The following is a 17,621-nucleotide window of genomic DNA, read 5'->3' as shown; positions in this document are numbered from 1 at the left end:
TCTTAGTTGCACAGGGCATTGAACAGTTAAGTGACTTTCCTGGCCCAGAAAGTCAGTATCTTAGCTATTACCATTGAAGATATGTATCATTATATTTAATAGTAATTAATGATGATAAATAATAATACATTGCAGATGAAGAAATTGACTCAGAGAAGTATAAGTAACTTGCCTGTGGTCACACAGGAAGTATCAGATTTGAAATTTCAACTGTGGTCACCTCAGACTCCCTCTCTAACTCCAATATTTTTCCCCCTATACCAATGAACAGGTCTTTAGTTTCTTTTATTTCATTTGTGTGGGAGGTAATTTATTGAGAAACATCCCAAGAATATCATTGTATAAATGTATTCCAAGACTCAAATATTTTCAAAACTTTAGTCACATCTTTTTTGATCAGAATATCAATTTTAGAAGTTTGAGCTCTATAAAATGCTTTTTTTTTCAAAAAACATAAATCAACTGAAAGTTTTCAATGGAAATTTGTGCTTTAGGGTAAATTTGCCTCATCTTTATTATTATCACTAAGAAAAATAACAATTTCTTTTACTTAAAATGTTTTTAGAAGCACATGAGCACAAAATAACCAATAGGTTTACAATAACATAGAAGTACCCTCTATTATCTCTCCCCATATAATCGTACAATTTTGCAAAGAGCTCTCCATTACTGTACTTTTTTTCATGAAGGCTATCACTCTCGTAACAACTTGAAACACTGAACTTAGTACTTTACTCTTATTTTTTGATATAAACAATTCTCTGTAAAGTATGCAATGCATCCAAATTGTACATAAGGCTACCATGTTTTAAACTAGTACTTATAAAATTATATTTCATCTTGACATTAATTGAAATTCAGATCCTGCAGAATGTAATACATTTATCCCACATTACTTCATTTTCATTCAGAAAACTACCAGTTGTATCCCACAATGTCTCTTACTTTAGCACTGTCTTCACTATGTTTGCCAAGTAACCGATCATTCCTAACATTGGTTTCAACACATCTGTAATAAAATAAACATTTTTACCTATGTTACTTTACCCTCTTACAATGCAAATTAGGAAGATTCTAGTTTCTCAACTAATTGATTGTAAAGTTCTACAGACACATGGATAATCTTTCTTCCCATCATATTGTTTACAAATAGAATTGTTCAAAGCTGTTTTGCATGCAATTTATCAAGTATTCTTTCAATTTCATCAGTTGTTCTAGGTAGGACCAATGTTTCTCCCATCCAATGAGACCTTTTACGTTTTGCAATTCTATAAGCAATTTTATATGATGCCAAAAATTCTTTTGACACCATGATTTGTCTAGAACATGATTTATTAAGAAAAAAAGAGAACAACATCTGTGAATAAAAGTAACTACCACTCTTGGGACCCAACCAACCAGTTCCAGTTGGGCATTGTTGCTATTTCCCACTCCTCTTCCTCCTCCTAGATTTTTTTCTTCCTTATTTATTCTATCATTATTTTTTTAAAAAACTGGGAAAATTAACTCTTTCATCTCTTGTAGCTTTTCATTTGGATGTCTTGAGATATAGCTCAGAAAAACTAGGTTTTGGTAAAGTCATTGGGATTCAAATGGTGCTTCTTGACTGCTTTTCAACCCAAATCACTCTGGCTCTCACTGACTGGCCAATAAAGGTCCAAGCCCAAGCCTTACTTGCTCATTGTTTGGGTTTTGATGACTCAGAGTGAGTGTAAATAGCAATTGTTTCTATTCTGGCCAGATCTCTCCCTCCCAGATTGATTCTTTTGCTAGGGCAAACTAAGCCCTCTTTTGCCTCCATTCTTACCTAATCTTTAGCTACTGAATGGATGTTGCCTCAGACCCAGGAAAGACTTTAGCTTAAGAAGACCAAGGAATCTCGGGCCATCACCAGTCATCCTGATGTATGTCTTCCCACTGTACTGTGATGACTTGAGAGGAAAAACTGAGGCTGATAATTTTGCACTGCTCAACCTCACTTAAATCCAATTCTTTGCAAGTCAAGACATCACCCTTATGACATCATTGATCTTCTTTGAGAAGGAAGGAGAACAACAACATAATCTGTGAAAAAGTTTGGTTTTGATTTTAACATCTTATAATTTTTCTGGAAAAATTTTCTTCTCTGGCCTAGCATTTCTACATGTACACTTTTGAGATGTCATTTTATGAGGTTCCACTCTACTGTAGCTAAAGTAAACAGAGTATTTTTCCTCTTCATCTATATGAGAACTTGGGAATCCCAGTAATGTAGTAGTTCATATTTTCTTTTTACTTTGCACTTTTTACTTTGTATTTCCTAACTTCTGCTACTTAAGCCATCTCATTGTCTTGGGTTATACTAGTTTCAGCTACTTCAGTGTATTTTTCTTTTCAAAAAGGACAAAGGAATATTATTTCACTTTCTTAAAAACTAAGAAGAATAGAGAATTTAAGAAAATTAAGTTTGATTGTTTGAAGTTTCAAACTCTGGAGAATTATTTCCATTTTTTTAAGCAACAGCTCTTTAGGAAAGCAGCTTTGTACCTAATAAAATGAATGACTTTGAAAAATACAGCAGATATTATAGTACTTTTCTGCACAAAAGTTATTTAACTTGAATTTTCACACTTTCCACTTAAATGCAGCAAGCAGCCTCATGACACAGCCCATCTGTATCAGAAGCCCATGATGACTGACACTGATGGTGGTAGATAGTGCCTGTGTCAAAATCTGGCTTGCATTGATTAAAATTTGACCTTTCTTATGCTCTGTTTGCTGTCAATGGGAAGAAATCCACTGTGCTAGTCTTCTTTCTGTTGAATCATTTTAATTGAAAAAAAGTGGATGAATTTAGTAAAAGTTATACTTGTAATATTTATTAATTTTGGTCATTTGTTTCATGGCCTTCACCTCCCACCCCATCAAGCCTTCAAGTGACATCAAGGAGTATGTCTTCACTACAGCTTAATAGAAACCTTAAGCTCCAAAATGTGTTTCAGGGAAGTGTCTGTCAAAGAAGCTGAACAAAAAACACATGGACCTCAGGAATTCTGATTTCCTCTCAGCTTAAGGTCTCTCTTGCAAATGAAAGAGAGAAAGAAAGGCAAGAAACCTCTCACCAGCCCCTACCTCCCCAAAAAAGAGAGACTCATGTCCCTCCATTCTAAACCCTTTGTTTCAAGTTTTTACCATAATCCTACACTATCAAAATAACTAAAAGTAACTATGGAGGGCAAAGTCCAGATTTTAATGAATAAGTAGCCAGAGACAAGGCCCCAAGCCCTTCAACCATCCTACATCTATTTATCATAGGATCATAGATATAGTCCAATCCCTTCATTTTACGGATAAGCATGAATTTGCCTACAGTTTCCATATGGAAGGGCTAGTATTTGAATTCAGATCCCCTAACACTAACATCAACAACCACTACAGTAATACTGATGATGGCCAGCATTTATATAACACCTACTAGGGTTCCAACACTGTGCCAAGTGTTTTATAAATATTATTTCATTTTTCTCCTCAGAACAACCATGGGAAGAAAGTGCTACTGTTATCCCCATTTTACAGCTGAGAAAACTGAGGCACACAGAGGCTAAGTGACTTGCTTAGGGTCCCACAACTAGTAAGAGTTTGAGGCTGGATTTGAACCCAGGTCTTCCAAATTCCAGACCCAGTGTTTTATCCAACTGCATGCCTTAATTCCAAGTACATCAATCAAATTCTGTGTTTTTTCCGCAACAATATATATTTCCTCCTACACATGTTGCTCTAACCAATAGGATATAAACCCCTTGATGACAAGGACCATTTTGGTTTTGGTTTTGAATCTGTAGTTCCTATCAGTGTCACACACATGAGAGGCACTTAATAAATAATTATTTATTGTTGAGCTTAAATAGACAAACATTCCCCTTACAATATAGCAAAAAAAAATGGCCATCCTTTCCTTGAAGACCTCTAGGGAGGAAGAATGTACAATTTCTACATATTCTTTACTTCATGATCAAAATATTAATTTTATAATTATTATAAACTTCCTATGAATCAGTTACTATAGACAATGTCCATCTCCTCTGAACACACACATTCAATGTTTCCAATTTTTATTCCAAACACCCAAAGCATGTCAGCTCTACTTAGAATCTTCTCTTTGGTTTGTCACTGCAACTGGTAAACAAAGTAGGGTAGTGAATAGTAATTGCCATGTTTTGCTATGGGTAAAAGAAAAAGGAAAAGAAAACACTGTAATTGAAAGACAACAGTAGCTAATTAGTTAGGAAAGCAGATCTCTCTCAAAAAGAAGGAAATGGTGTGATTAGCAAAACAATGAAGACTCTATAGTCTTTGCAGCAAGGTGGTCCAGTGGATAGAATGACTCCTCTTCCTGAATTCAACGTGGCCTCAGATCAAAGCTGGATGCTGGACAAGTCACTTACCCCTGCTTGCCTCAGTGTCCTTATCTGTAAAATGTGCAGAAGTTAAAACAAAAAATGGAAAACCATTACTGTATATTTGTTAAGAAAATCCTAAATGGAGTCATGAAGAGTCCAACACAAGTGAAAAATGACAAAACAATACAACAAAGACTCTATAGAAGTTGAGTTTTGCAAACACTGGAGCACAGAAATCAAAGAAGCCAAGGTCAAAATCATCCTTTCCCAATACTCTGATCCTTTTCAAAGAACAGACCAGAGAAAAACAGAGCTAAAAGTAGATGTAAGCTCTGGGATAAGAAGCAACTGTTCCCTCATAGGTCATGATAATGGATATGTTGAAGTTGAGATATAGGAGAGTCACAGATATACCCATCCACTTGCCTTGAGACAAGAGTTCCTAGATGCTAAGTTTCTAGACTCTTAGTACCTGATCTTAGCTTGAGATAGTCAGTGTCAGTCAGACATGCTCTCAACATGACCTCAGGAGAAGAGAAGAGCATGACCAAGCCATGGCATGCCTGAACCCCAGACTTCTAGAGAAAGCAGTGTGTTAATGAACATGTCTCATCTCTTAAAGAGAGAAGAGGATCCCAGAATTCAGGCTTATAGAAAGGGATTTCTTAAGCAGTGCCAGACTCTTGGAGAAAGGGAGAATATACATGTGGATCCTGAACCTGAAGAATCAGCAAGGAACTAAAGTCATGGAAGAATGGGACAAAAGATTCAGACTTTTTTTTTCTTTTGTTATTACAGTGAACTTTTTTGTATAGTGCAGGACTTAAGGAATTGAGTTGCCTTTCTGGCAATCCAAGTGTTTCCATTTCTGGAAATACCATAAGACAGAATGGCTATGTAAGTCCCTTGGGTGAAAGAGGAATTCCTCACAATACTGGAAGGATGCCTCCTTGTCAGTTTTGAATTCATTGTTCTTTGGAGAAGAGCATAAAACACAGGTTAACACTATGATTCAGAAGAACTATATAGGTCAGATGAAGCTAAGATTGCCGAGTTGAGGAAAAAGTCAAGTTCCCTCAACATTCCCCTCCAAACAACTTTAAAATAATGCTTCAAATAGAATTCTGGAGTGACAGAACCAACAAAAGGCCAAGGTGAGACATTTTTCCAGCCTAAGATAACTTAGGAGAAGGAGATATCAGTGAAACTGGGGTGGAAGCTGGCCTAGAGCCATTGTAGAGGCCAGCACCAATGGTGGCCTTGGAGGTGGTAACAGCAGTTGCAGTAGGTTGTGAAGCTCTCAAGCCAAAGATGGTGAGGTGTTAGGGTAACTGGTCAGATGTACTAACACAAGGCACAGGACACGGTGCTATTGGCAACTCCATTGACTGTATTCACTTCTAGTGTTCCAGGACAGAAAGGAATGCTTATGGTCCCAACGGAGTAGGGACCATACAAGGAAACAGGGTCTCTGAGGAGCAGTGTCACTGGTAATTGCAAGAGAGCAGTAACCATAGCCCATATCACTCCATCTTGGAAGAACTGGAAACTTCAAAATCCCAGAACTAGCTCTGAAAACAACAGCACAAAAAGTCTAAAGCTTGAAACAGTTCCAGTCATCCCCAAAAAAGAGCCCAACTTTCACATAAAGTTCAAAGTCAAGAAATAAGCTGGGAAAATGAACGAATAATCACAAGATCTGACTATAAAAAGCTGCCATGGTGAGAGGGAAAATCAAGATATGAATTCATAAGACAAAGATGTCAAAACAGTAACAAACCAGTTTATTTTTAGAAGAGGGATATTTTTCACAATAGAATAGTATACATAAAATCTCAAGTTCATAAATTGCCTTTAAAATTAGAGTTGATGTATTTCAAATACTATTTAACAGAACAAACTTTAAATGGTGGTGCAAAGTCTTTTTTGTCACATTTACTTGAGAAATAACCCAAAGAATTACCCAATATCCCTGCTTGCCAATTTAGCTTTGAAGATTCTGCCTTCCAAAAGACTCTCACTTTAAAGAGTTCGGTAAGAAATGTAAATCCTGCTAGTTTGCTGAATGGTAATTTGCAAGGTTGTTCTATTTGGTACAATTTTAAACAATGAATGCACAAGTCCATTTCCTATTCCTTGTGTGAAGTGAGAGTGTTATGGAACCTTCAGTTCCTTTTTTATGTTGCAGCTAAACTTTTCAGAGGATCTGAAGCAAATGCTAAAACTATGCAAATATTAATTTCCATTCTGTATGGATTGTAATAAAGAAGTCAGTGTTAACATGCTGAAAGGTTGAATTGAAATTCAAAATGTAAGTATTCAGATTTTGTTTTCAGGTAGTAGTTGAATTGCACTTTTGCATAATTGATTAAGTTGTATTTTTTTTTCAGCCAAAGGAAAACAAAGTTTATTAAAGATTCACCATATTGGGTAGATTCTTAAGAAGCTTAAGCATTTGTGATGCTTGCATTGATAAGTGGGACAGACTGAATCTCAGCTAGATTGGATCTAAGCTAGATTGAATCAGAGCTAAGTTGTATTTTTTTGTAGTTTTCTTTGACTTTCTACAGATCTAGTTTCTGTTAATGAGTAGCTATGCTTCTGTGATGAATACCATAGTGGTAGAATCTAGTGTTAGAGAAGCTAGTAATCTCCCAGTGCTTGATGAGGCTTTGCATGTTAGGGCCCCACAGGCCATACTAATTTTGCTCTGTTGATTTGGGCATGTTCAGTTTTGTTGGAAAAATATTTTTTAGCAATTGTATGTACAAGTTTTTGCTTCTTTATCTATCATTCTACTAAACATCTTATTTATATAAGTAATATAGGTACTATTCACATACATATTGTACCTTGTCAGAAGTATATTAAATATTGAAATATCTTAATGCTATATACTTATATGTTTCAGGAGGACGATGTTGAGTTCTTTCTGGTTGAAGGCTTCTGAAGACTTGTCAGTACACTGTGGAGAAGAGCTATGGTAATTCACAGAAAAGGGAATTGTTTTGGAGGATAAAGCTGTTTTCCAAGAAGATCTAATTCAAAACTGACTCACACTTTGACATCTGTCTTCATTATCTCATTTGTGTGGATACTCTATCCATCCATATACAGATTTCACTCGTTCTAGCTTGTGCATTTCTTTTTGTTTATCTTCCTTACAGTACCTAAACTGTATACTTTTAACACAAAAGGAATAAATAAATACCATGACAGCAGCATTTACTTTGTCACCACTACTTTAAAATATTTAAAACATTTTCTTGGGCCTAACACAGAGACCTTGTCCCTTTGTAGCTATTTTCCTTTACAAGCAAACATTTTTGATTTACATAAAGATAAAGTAGCAATGTTCCAGCTTAATTAATTTTTGCCATAACATAACATTCTGCCTTTGTCTAAATTGTCAAAGTTTTGGATATAAATATCACTATGCAAACTATTTCTACTTAATCAATTCCATTTTTCTCTTTATAATTACTTTGCTAAAGGCATTTTGTCCTGTGGTACAGTTTGTGTGTAATTTATTTGGTTTTTGTTGACTGCTATGGAATTATAAGAAAATAAACCAAACTTATCAAAAAAAAAAGAACTTTTCATCCTCAAAGGGGAAAAAAAGTGAATCAGAATAGTAGAGGAAAAAATGGGGAAAGAAATGAGAACAATGCAAGAAAAATTATGAAAAGACAATTAACAACTTGCAAGAAAAATTATGAAAAGACAATTAACAACTTGCAAGAAAAATTATGAAAAGACAATTAACAACTTGATGAAAGAGACACAAAAAATACTGAAGAATGATACTTTATAAATGAGAATTGGTTAAATGGAAAATTGAAAAACAGGTATGAAGCTCACTGAAAAAATAATTCCTAAAAAATTAGAATTGGGCAAGTAGAAGCTAATGAATCCATGAAATATCAAAAAATAATAAAATAAAGTCAAAAGAATGAAAAAATAGAAGAAAATGTGAAATATTTTATTGGAAAAACAACAGATTGGGAAATTGATTGAGACAAGATAATATAAGAATTATTGGACTGATTGAAATCCATGATCAAAGAAAAAGTTTAGACATCAACTTTCTTTTGTGTCTTTAATGTGGGCACTTTTATTTCAACTGGTGTTGTCTGTGTACAGATAAACTCCTCCCCTCCCCCAAGGAAGGGCACCAATCTCAAAAAAATCATGGGGAAATTGTAAATAGATGTCAAATTTCAAAGAATAAATATAAAAGGGAACTGTTCACAATATCCCAGAACCAGAGGGTAAAATAGAAATTGAAAGAATCTACCAATCACCACCTCAAAGAGATTCCAAAATGAAAACACCCAGGAGTATTTTAGCCAAATTCCAGAGCTCCCAGATAAAAAAAAACATAATTCAAGCAGACAGAAAATAATTCAAACACCACACAGTCATGGTCAGGATCATCAAGATTTAGCAGGTACCACTTAAAAGGAGTAGAAAGCTGTTAATATGATTTGCCAGAAGTCAAAGAAGCTGAGATTAAAACCAAGAAAAACTAATTATAATCCTTCAGGGGAAAATGGATTTTTAAGGAAAAAGAAGACTTTCAAGTATTCTTTATGAAAAGAACAAAGCTGAATAGAAAATCTGACTTTCAAGTACAAGACCCAAGAAAAACAAAAAGAAAAACAGAAAAGAGAAATCATAAGGGACTGAGTAAGCTTAAACATTCCTATATGAGAAGATACAAACTTTATCATCATTACAGAAGTTAGAAATATTCTACATAGATAGAGAGAATAGAAGTAAGTTGATTATGCTGAGATAATCTCAATAAAAATGGATGGATGAGGAAGAGCAACGCACTGGGAGTAAAAGGAAAGGAAAGGAAGAATGGAGAAAATATCTCACATTAAAGAGGAGTGCAAGGAAAATCTTTTACATTGGAGAGGAAAAGAGTAGAGGAGATGTAAGACTTGTATCTCACTTTCATCTGAATTGGTTCAAAGAGAGAATATATATTCACAGTCAATTGATTTTAGAAATCTAGCCTACACAACCAGAAAGTAGGAGGAGAATGGGATGAGAGAAAGATGGTTGTGATAAAAGGGAAGGCAGATTAAGGTAGGCAATGGTCAGAAGCTAAACAGATGGTATCAAAAGAGAGAAAGAAAGATAAACAGAAGAAAATAAGATGGAAGAAAATTCACAGTTAGTAATCATAACTATGAATGTGAATGGAATGAATTCACCTATAAAACAAAACTGGGTGGCATTAGATTAGAAACAAAAATATAACAGTATACTATTTACAAGAAACACATTTAAAACATATAAATACATACAAAGCTTAAAAAGCTGGCATAAAAATGATCTCAGAAAAAGGAAAATCAAAAATAGATCTTATTAAAAAGTGCTAAAAGGCACCAGAGACAATGAAATAATTTCAATATTAAACACATCTGCAACAAATGGCATAGCATCCAAATTCTTAAAGGAAAAGTTAAAGGAGTTACAGGAGGAAATAGGCAATTAAACTATGCTAGTGAAGCAACACAACATCCCCCTCTCAGAATTAGATAAATCTAAGTATAAAATAAGAAAGAAGTTAAGGAGATGAATAGAATTTTAGAAAAAGTTAAATATGATAGACCTCTGGAGAAAACTGAATGAAAATAAAAAGGAGCATACACCTTTTTCATATTAAAAATACTAGATAGTATAGTAATAAATTAATCTTTCCTTAAAATGACAAGTAGTATCTATTTAAAACCAAGAACAGGAATTATCTGTAATGGGGATAAGGTAGAAGTCTTCCCAGTAAGATTAGGAATGGAGCAAGAATGTCCATTATAATTACTATTATTCAATATTTGCCTTACAAGTGGCAACTATAGCAATAAGACAAGAAAAAGAAATTAAAGAAATAAAAACAGGCAATAAGGAAACAAAACTATCACTCTTTCCAGACAACATGATGGTATATTTAAAGAACCCTCAAGCTAAAAGACAACTAAAAAACTAGTTGAAACAATTGACAAATTTTGCAAAGTTGCAAGATACATAAAAAAATCCACAGAAATCATCAACATTTTCATATATTACCAACAAAACCCAGCAAGAAGAGCTAGAAAGAGAAATTCCATTTAAAATAACTAGGCATTATAAAATACTTGGGAATCTAACCACTAAGATAAACCCAGGGATTATATAGACACAATTACAAAACACTTTTTACACGAATAAAGACACATCTAAACATTTGGAGAAATATTATTTCCTGCTGGGTGGGTCAAGCCAATATGATAAAGATAACAATTCTCCCTAAGCTAATTTACTTATTTGGTATTGCAACAATCAAATTACCAAAGTATTATTTTATAGAGCTAGAAAAAAAACAATAAATCCATCTGAAAGAACAAAAGGTGAAGACTATCAAGGGAATCTATGAAAAAAAAGTAAAGATAGGAAGGCTAGCAGCACCAAATTTGTACTATATCAGAAAGTGGTCATCATCAAAACAATCTGAAACTTTCTCAGCAATGGAGTGGTGGATCAGTGGAAAAGATTAGTTACAGTAGTAACTTTTACAGTAGTAAATGACCACAGTAATTTAGTTTTTGATAAATCTAAAGAACTGAGTCTTTGGGACAAGAACTCATCATTTGCCAAAAACTGCTGAGAAAACTGGAGAGTAGTTTGGAAGAAATTAGGGATGGGCCCATATCTCACACTGTATACCAAGAGAAGGTCAAAATGGGTACATAATTTAGATATAAGGGTTGATATCATAAGCAAATTCAGGGAGCTGGAAAATTTTACCTGTGAGATCTATGGATAAGGGAAAAGTTTACAACCAAGCAAAAGACAGAGAGGATTATGGAGAATAAAATGAATAGTTTTAAATACATAAAATTAAAAAATGTTTTGCACCAACAAAAACAATGCAACCAAGATTAGAAGGAAAGAAGGAAATTGGAAAGGAGGATTGGAATTTACAGCAAGTTTCTCTAATAAAGTTCTCATTTCTCATATATAGGGAACTCAGCCAGATTTATTAAAAAATATATGTCATTTGATAAATAGTCAAGAATATGTACAGGCATGTTTCAGAAGAAATCAAAGTTATCGATAGTCATTTTTTTAAAAAAATGCTCTGAAACATTATTGATTAGAGAAATGAAAATTAAAATAACTCTGAGGTACTACCTAGCACTGATCAGATTTGTTAATATGACAGAAAAGGAAAATAATAAATGTTGGAGGAGCCATAGAAAAATAGATTCACTAATGCACTGTTGGAGTTGTAAAGTAGTCTGACCATTATGAAGAATAATTTGGAACCATCCCCAAATGACTTTCAAAAATGTGCATCCCCTTTAGCTCAACAATACCACTACAAGGGTTATATCCCAAAGAGATCAAAGAAAAGGGTAAAGGACCTATATGAACAAAAATATCTATGGGAGATCTTTTTGTGGTGACAAAGATATTGAGATTCCCATCAATGGATAAGCAAGTTGTGGCATACAATTGAGATGGAATACTATTATGCTATATGTGATGGAATACTACTGTGCTATAAGAAATGAGGAGGAGGAAGGTTTGAGAAAAACCTCGGAAGACTTATATGAAGTGATATGAAATCAAATGAAAAGAACCAGAACTTTGTGCACTGTAACAGCAATATTGTCAGGATGATCAAATGTGAAAGATTTAGCTTCTCTGATGATCCAAGACAATTCCAAAGAATCACGATAAAAAATGCTATTCTTCTCCAGAGAGAGATCTAATGAACTCTGAGTGCAAATTGGAGCACACTCTTTTCATTTTCTTTATGTTCTAGCTTTTCTTTTTTGCAATATGGCTAATAGAGAAATGTGTTTTGCATGATGTCACATGTAAATATCAAATCTCAGTCAAAGTGGAGCAGGAGAGTAGAAGAGAAGGAGGAACTCAAGATCTTTAAAAAATAAATGTTAAAAATAAATATTAAAAATGTAGAAATTCTGGAGGAAAAGGTGAGATTCACTGGAATGAAAAAGAGAACTATACTGACTATTTAAGGACTACTATGAATCCTTTACTTGGGGAGGAGGACGATGTTCACGCAGAAATTATTAAACTTTTAGCGTCATGGACCCTTTTTGGCAGTCTAGTGAAATCTATTAACTCTTACTCAAAATAATATTTTAAATGCATAAAATAAAAATATAACAAAGGGAAACAAGCATATTAAAATAGTTTTCAAAATATTAATTTTTTTAAAAAGCAGTTTAAGACCCTCAGTTAAGAGCCTCTGCTACAGGGTAAAAGCAGGGTAAAACCTGTATCTGGTATTCATTTTTACCTTGAGTGCTTATATTGGGTCTGGAGACACTTTTACCCACATCTGTGAGACTTAAACTTGACTTTTATTTGACCTATATTCTTGTATTTCCTAGATATCTGGGTTTGACAAAGAGAGTGATTTGAGTAGAGGATACTCACAAGGTTGGACTGTATCCATGTCAGTCTAGAAATTGGGGTGCTGGGCCACAGGTTTCCATTCCTAGATAGAGTATAAGGTTTATACTGACCACAAGATTATCAGCTCCTTGAGGAAAACCTACGTCATTTTTCTTCTGTTTATCTCCAGTGCCAAGTAAAATAAGCTGAAGTATGCCAGGTGCCCAGCATAGTACATTGCGTATATGTAGCGCTTAATAAACATTTTTGAACCAAGTTACTGTTTAAAATGTTCTAGAGAGCAATAGATGTGGAAAATGGCAAAAAGTCAAGTATAATATAATCAAAAGGCATGAATTTCAAGTGAAGAGACAGCATTGAGAGACAGTTATCCAGCAAGGGTTTGGAAGTGGCCTTGGAGAGGAAAGAGGGTGGGAATTTAGGCTGGTCCTGTGAGTTGTACAGAGAATTAAAAAAAAAAAAAACAAGGATAAGGGCAATTGTATAGAAGAGAACACAGGTTCTACAGGGCACACTGGAACAACAGTGGGCAAAGTATGGTGGGAAGGAGGAGGTGTGGAGCTTAATGGTAGAGTGAGAAAAGTATGGACAGAAATGGCAAGGGAAGGTTACAGCAGGGTAAGCATTCTTGATGGTAAGGATGAGGGAAGTTAAAGTTTGGCAAGTAAACTGGAGGGAATTGAGCAGCATATTGTACTGAGTGAGCAGAAGATTTTACTTCTCAACCCCAAAGTTCTAATTAGAATGCTGTTGTAATTGGGGTAATGATTGAAATCCCCAAAGAATTTCCTGGACTTGATATCCTTTTAGGCAAGGGTTGATAGGTCTCAGCATTATAAGATCCCAATATCTTTCTTTTAATAAGTCCAGTTAAAAAGAAGGCATGTTAAAATAGTATAACACTGTATAAAGAAAAGGACACAGGCTCAGGAGACTGAAGATCTCAGTCCGACCAGAAAATCTTGCACGTTTTACCTTCCTGACCCTAGATTTCTTTATTCATAAAAAAAGAAGTTAAACTAGATAACTTCTGGGATCCCTTTCACCTCTTGCTCTGTCATTCTAGATGATTAGGTGCCTTCTGAGCCCTAAGTTTCCTTTTAGTCGGAGTTGATGATGCCAAGATCCTAAGTGTATCATTTACAGATTGACTTAACTTTCCACAAAACATGCTTAGTACCCTCTGTAAACTCACTCTCCCATCTTGCAAAGGACTAACAGATTAGTAGTTGTCCCAAAGTATAATGATTACTGCTCCTCTCAAGGTTCCAAGGGTAACTTTGAGGGATTGGTGTATCCACTACAGTTACTCATAAACCTCCATCTAATTTGCCACCCAATTAACAGTCAACCAGCTGACACAAATTAGCTTGTAAAAGAGGCTTTTTAGAAAGAAATTGTAGCAAGACAAATGATCATGACATAATCATCCACAAATTAAGAGAGGCAACTCTCCTCTTACACATGAATCAGGTCCATAAAGAGAATGGATTTAAACTTCAAGTACAAAGGGTGGAAAGGCAAGGAGGCAGATGTATAGGTAGCACATTGGATCTGATTGGAAGTCTTTCCCTCTCTTTGCAGTTTCCACTAAGTATTCTTCAGGGTAAGGCCCTAGTTATTCCCCTTCTCAGTTAGCCTGGAGCCTTGCCAAGCATGGGATTTTAACTGACAGGACAGTAAACTGCTGGGTCCAAAAGGTTGCATGGCTGCTTTACTGGTTCCTCACTCAACGTGGCAGCCCCATTTGCCAGTTTGAACTTCTAATGCCTTTGATGTATTTCCTCATCTCAGCAATTACATAATAACCCTTCCCCTCTTCAGAAAATGTATTTGCCTAAGATCAATAAAAAATAAAACCCAGAAAAACAGAGGCATTTTGTCTTTCTAGACACATAGCATTTGAACCAGGGTTGGGACAACAATTGTCTTTCACTATCTAGTGTATAACCTGCCAGGGAGGGCAAACTAGGCATGCTCTATAGACTGGACACTCATTGGCCAGTCTCTGATTACATACAAAATAGTACATATAGCTAACTACCACACAACAGCTTGCACAAAACTTTTGGGGGGTGAGGGGGACTATAGTATATTTAATCCACTGCAACACATCTATAATGTCCCTCCATTGGATTGTAAACTCCTTGAGGGCAGAGACTATCTTTAACCTCTTTTTCCATCCCCAAAGCTCACTCAGAACACTATGTGCCTGGTACATAGTAGGTACATAGTAAATGTTGATTGATGGATCAATCAATATCACTTCTCAGCTTTGTTACTTCATAGAAAATATAACAGAATCAGGGGATTTTACACCCATATGCTTTAGATTATCCTTTTCACAGTCTATTCAAGTGATCATCCAAACTCTGCTTGAGGGATAACTTATGCCCTACTAAGAGAGTCCATTCCACTTTTGAACAGTTGTAACTGTGAAGAAGTATTTTCATTATATCACGTCTAAATCGGTCACTTTGCTACTTCTACCAGTTCCTACTGAAGTCAAACCAAACAAATCTATTCCTTTTTCCATGAGATAAACTTTCAAACACTTGAAAATAACTATCCTGTTCTCAAGTCATCTTTTCCAGGCTAAAGACATTCTGGTTTCTCTATATGAATGGGATATTGAAATGATTTTAGTCTATGCTTTCTATGGCTGCCTATGTTAGAAATTTCATTTTCCATAGCCCATGACAGTTAGTAAACTTATCTTTTATAAATACACAAAAGAAAAGATGATAATAAAAGTTCTTTTCTAGGCTACTTTTCATTTCAATTACAACCTTTTAGAATAACAGCTCTCAAAATCCTTTTAAAATCTTTAAAATAATTCTTTTTATCAGAACAACTTAATTCAGTAGAGTAATGGCCATCAAAAGTTTATGCATATGAACAAGCATAGTTACATTGCTATGATATGATTTTGTGTGTGCATGTATATGTATGCATGCTGCTGCCTTTACAGGTTTGTGAACTGTAGGTCTGAACATAGCAATTTTATGTCTTTTAAACTGCAACACAAATATCATGTTCCCATTAAAATTATACCCTCTCTTAGCCCTAATGAGTCATAAATCCATTACTGTTAAACTCATGACTCTGATTCCAAGTTAAAGAACACCAGTTAGTTAATTTCCATTTGATTATGCCCCATTAAACCCCTTTCACTGTGTTCTGTCAGATTTCTGAGTGTGTCTTTCATTTAATATATGGTAATTTTATAGAGTTAGGAAAGGAGACCCAATTTTCTATAAAAGTTGAATGTGAACTTCATAGGATCATAGATTTAGAGCTGAAAGAAGCCCCAGGGACATTTTAGTTCAAGCCTTTTTCCTTTTACAGATGAGGAAATTGGAACCCAGAAAAGATTAAGTGGGTTGATCCAGGTCACCTAAGTATGAAGTGGCAGAGTCAGAGTTCAGACCTAGCAATCTTTCCACTGCCTCATTCTGTCTGATGTGTTTTGTCTTTGAAGTGAAATGATGTCCAGTATAATCAAGACCTTTTTTATATGGTCAGGCTTCTAAGAGTACTGTTGGTATCACTCCAAACACATTTTCCTCCTTTCTTTCAATATACAGTCCTTAGAGAGTGTGAATAAAGATAAGAAAAGTGGCTGCAGATGGTTAAATGTTACCATGCCCTTCTAGTAAGTCCCAGTGAACTAGTCACTAGAAAGTCATCAGTAAGCATCTTTTAAGTTTGTACCATGAGCCAGGCACTATGCTAAGTACTAGGGATCCAAATAGGCAATGTTTTGGCTAGAATACTTTACTTAGCATTAGGGAGACCTGAGTTTACATCCTGACTCAGACAAATACTAGCTGGGTCACCCTGGGCAAGTCACTTAGCCTCTGCAGATAAAGTAAGCAAAGTACTTTGCAAACCTTAAAACAGAGGAGTCCAACAGTGGGATAACTATTGTTTGTGGCTTATAACACTCTCTAGCAATGGGTTGAACCAGATTAAAATAATTGGAATTATTTTAAAAAGAGATCATTTTAATATGTGGCTTTCTAAGTCAATATATAGCCACAGGGATCCTTAGTGTACAGTTTAGTGGGCCCTTTTTCTATTTGTTTGACATCACTACCTTAGAGCAATATATAGATGCTAACTGCTATAAAATAAAAGTAATGTGCTCAATTTTTGATGGTCATTTGTCCCAGATTGCTAAAAAGAATATCTTCAAAGCTGCTTTGAGTTCTGATCACATTGCAGGACTCCTAACTAGTCTAACTGGTCCCTGACTCAAGACCCTGTCACTTTAATTCATTGTCTACACAGAAACCAAAGTAATTTCCCTAAAGTAGAAGTCTGAACACTGACTACATCTATTCAATAAGCTCCAGGGTTTTGTTATGGCACCTGGGATATAATTTCAATTCCTATCATATCTAAAGCTCTTCAAAAGCAGATCCCACCTTATCTTTCCATCCTTCTTCCACATCATGCCCCTTTACGTCCTCTACAATCCAGCCTTATCAGTCTGTTTTCTGTTTCTAAAATGTCATTTACATCTCTGTGCTTTTCAAGGGAATGTCTCCCATGCCTGGGTTGTCCTCCTTCAATATCTCTAGCCAGTGGGGCACTCACTGGTAAATGTTTAATGAAAATCCAGGACATACTTAGTCATAGTCAATAAACGTGTATTAAACTTGACACTACGTAAAGTTCTGGGGATACAAAAGGAGGCAAAAGTCAGTCCCTGCCATTTTAAGTCTAATCTGCGTTATTTATATTTTCTACATCACTTTCTCAATCAACAAAACAAAACTCAAGTCCTGATTTGTG

This window comes from Notamacropus eugenii, chromosome 1, assembly GCF_028372415.1.
Source record: "Notamacropus eugenii isolate mMacEug1 chromosome 1, mMacEug1.pri_v2, whole genome shotgun sequence".
In the NCBI taxonomy this organism is placed as follows: Eukaryota; Metazoa; Chordata; class Mammalia; order Diprotodontia; family Macropodidae; genus Notamacropus; species Notamacropus eugenii.
This window is presented reverse-complemented; position numbering follows the sequence as displayed.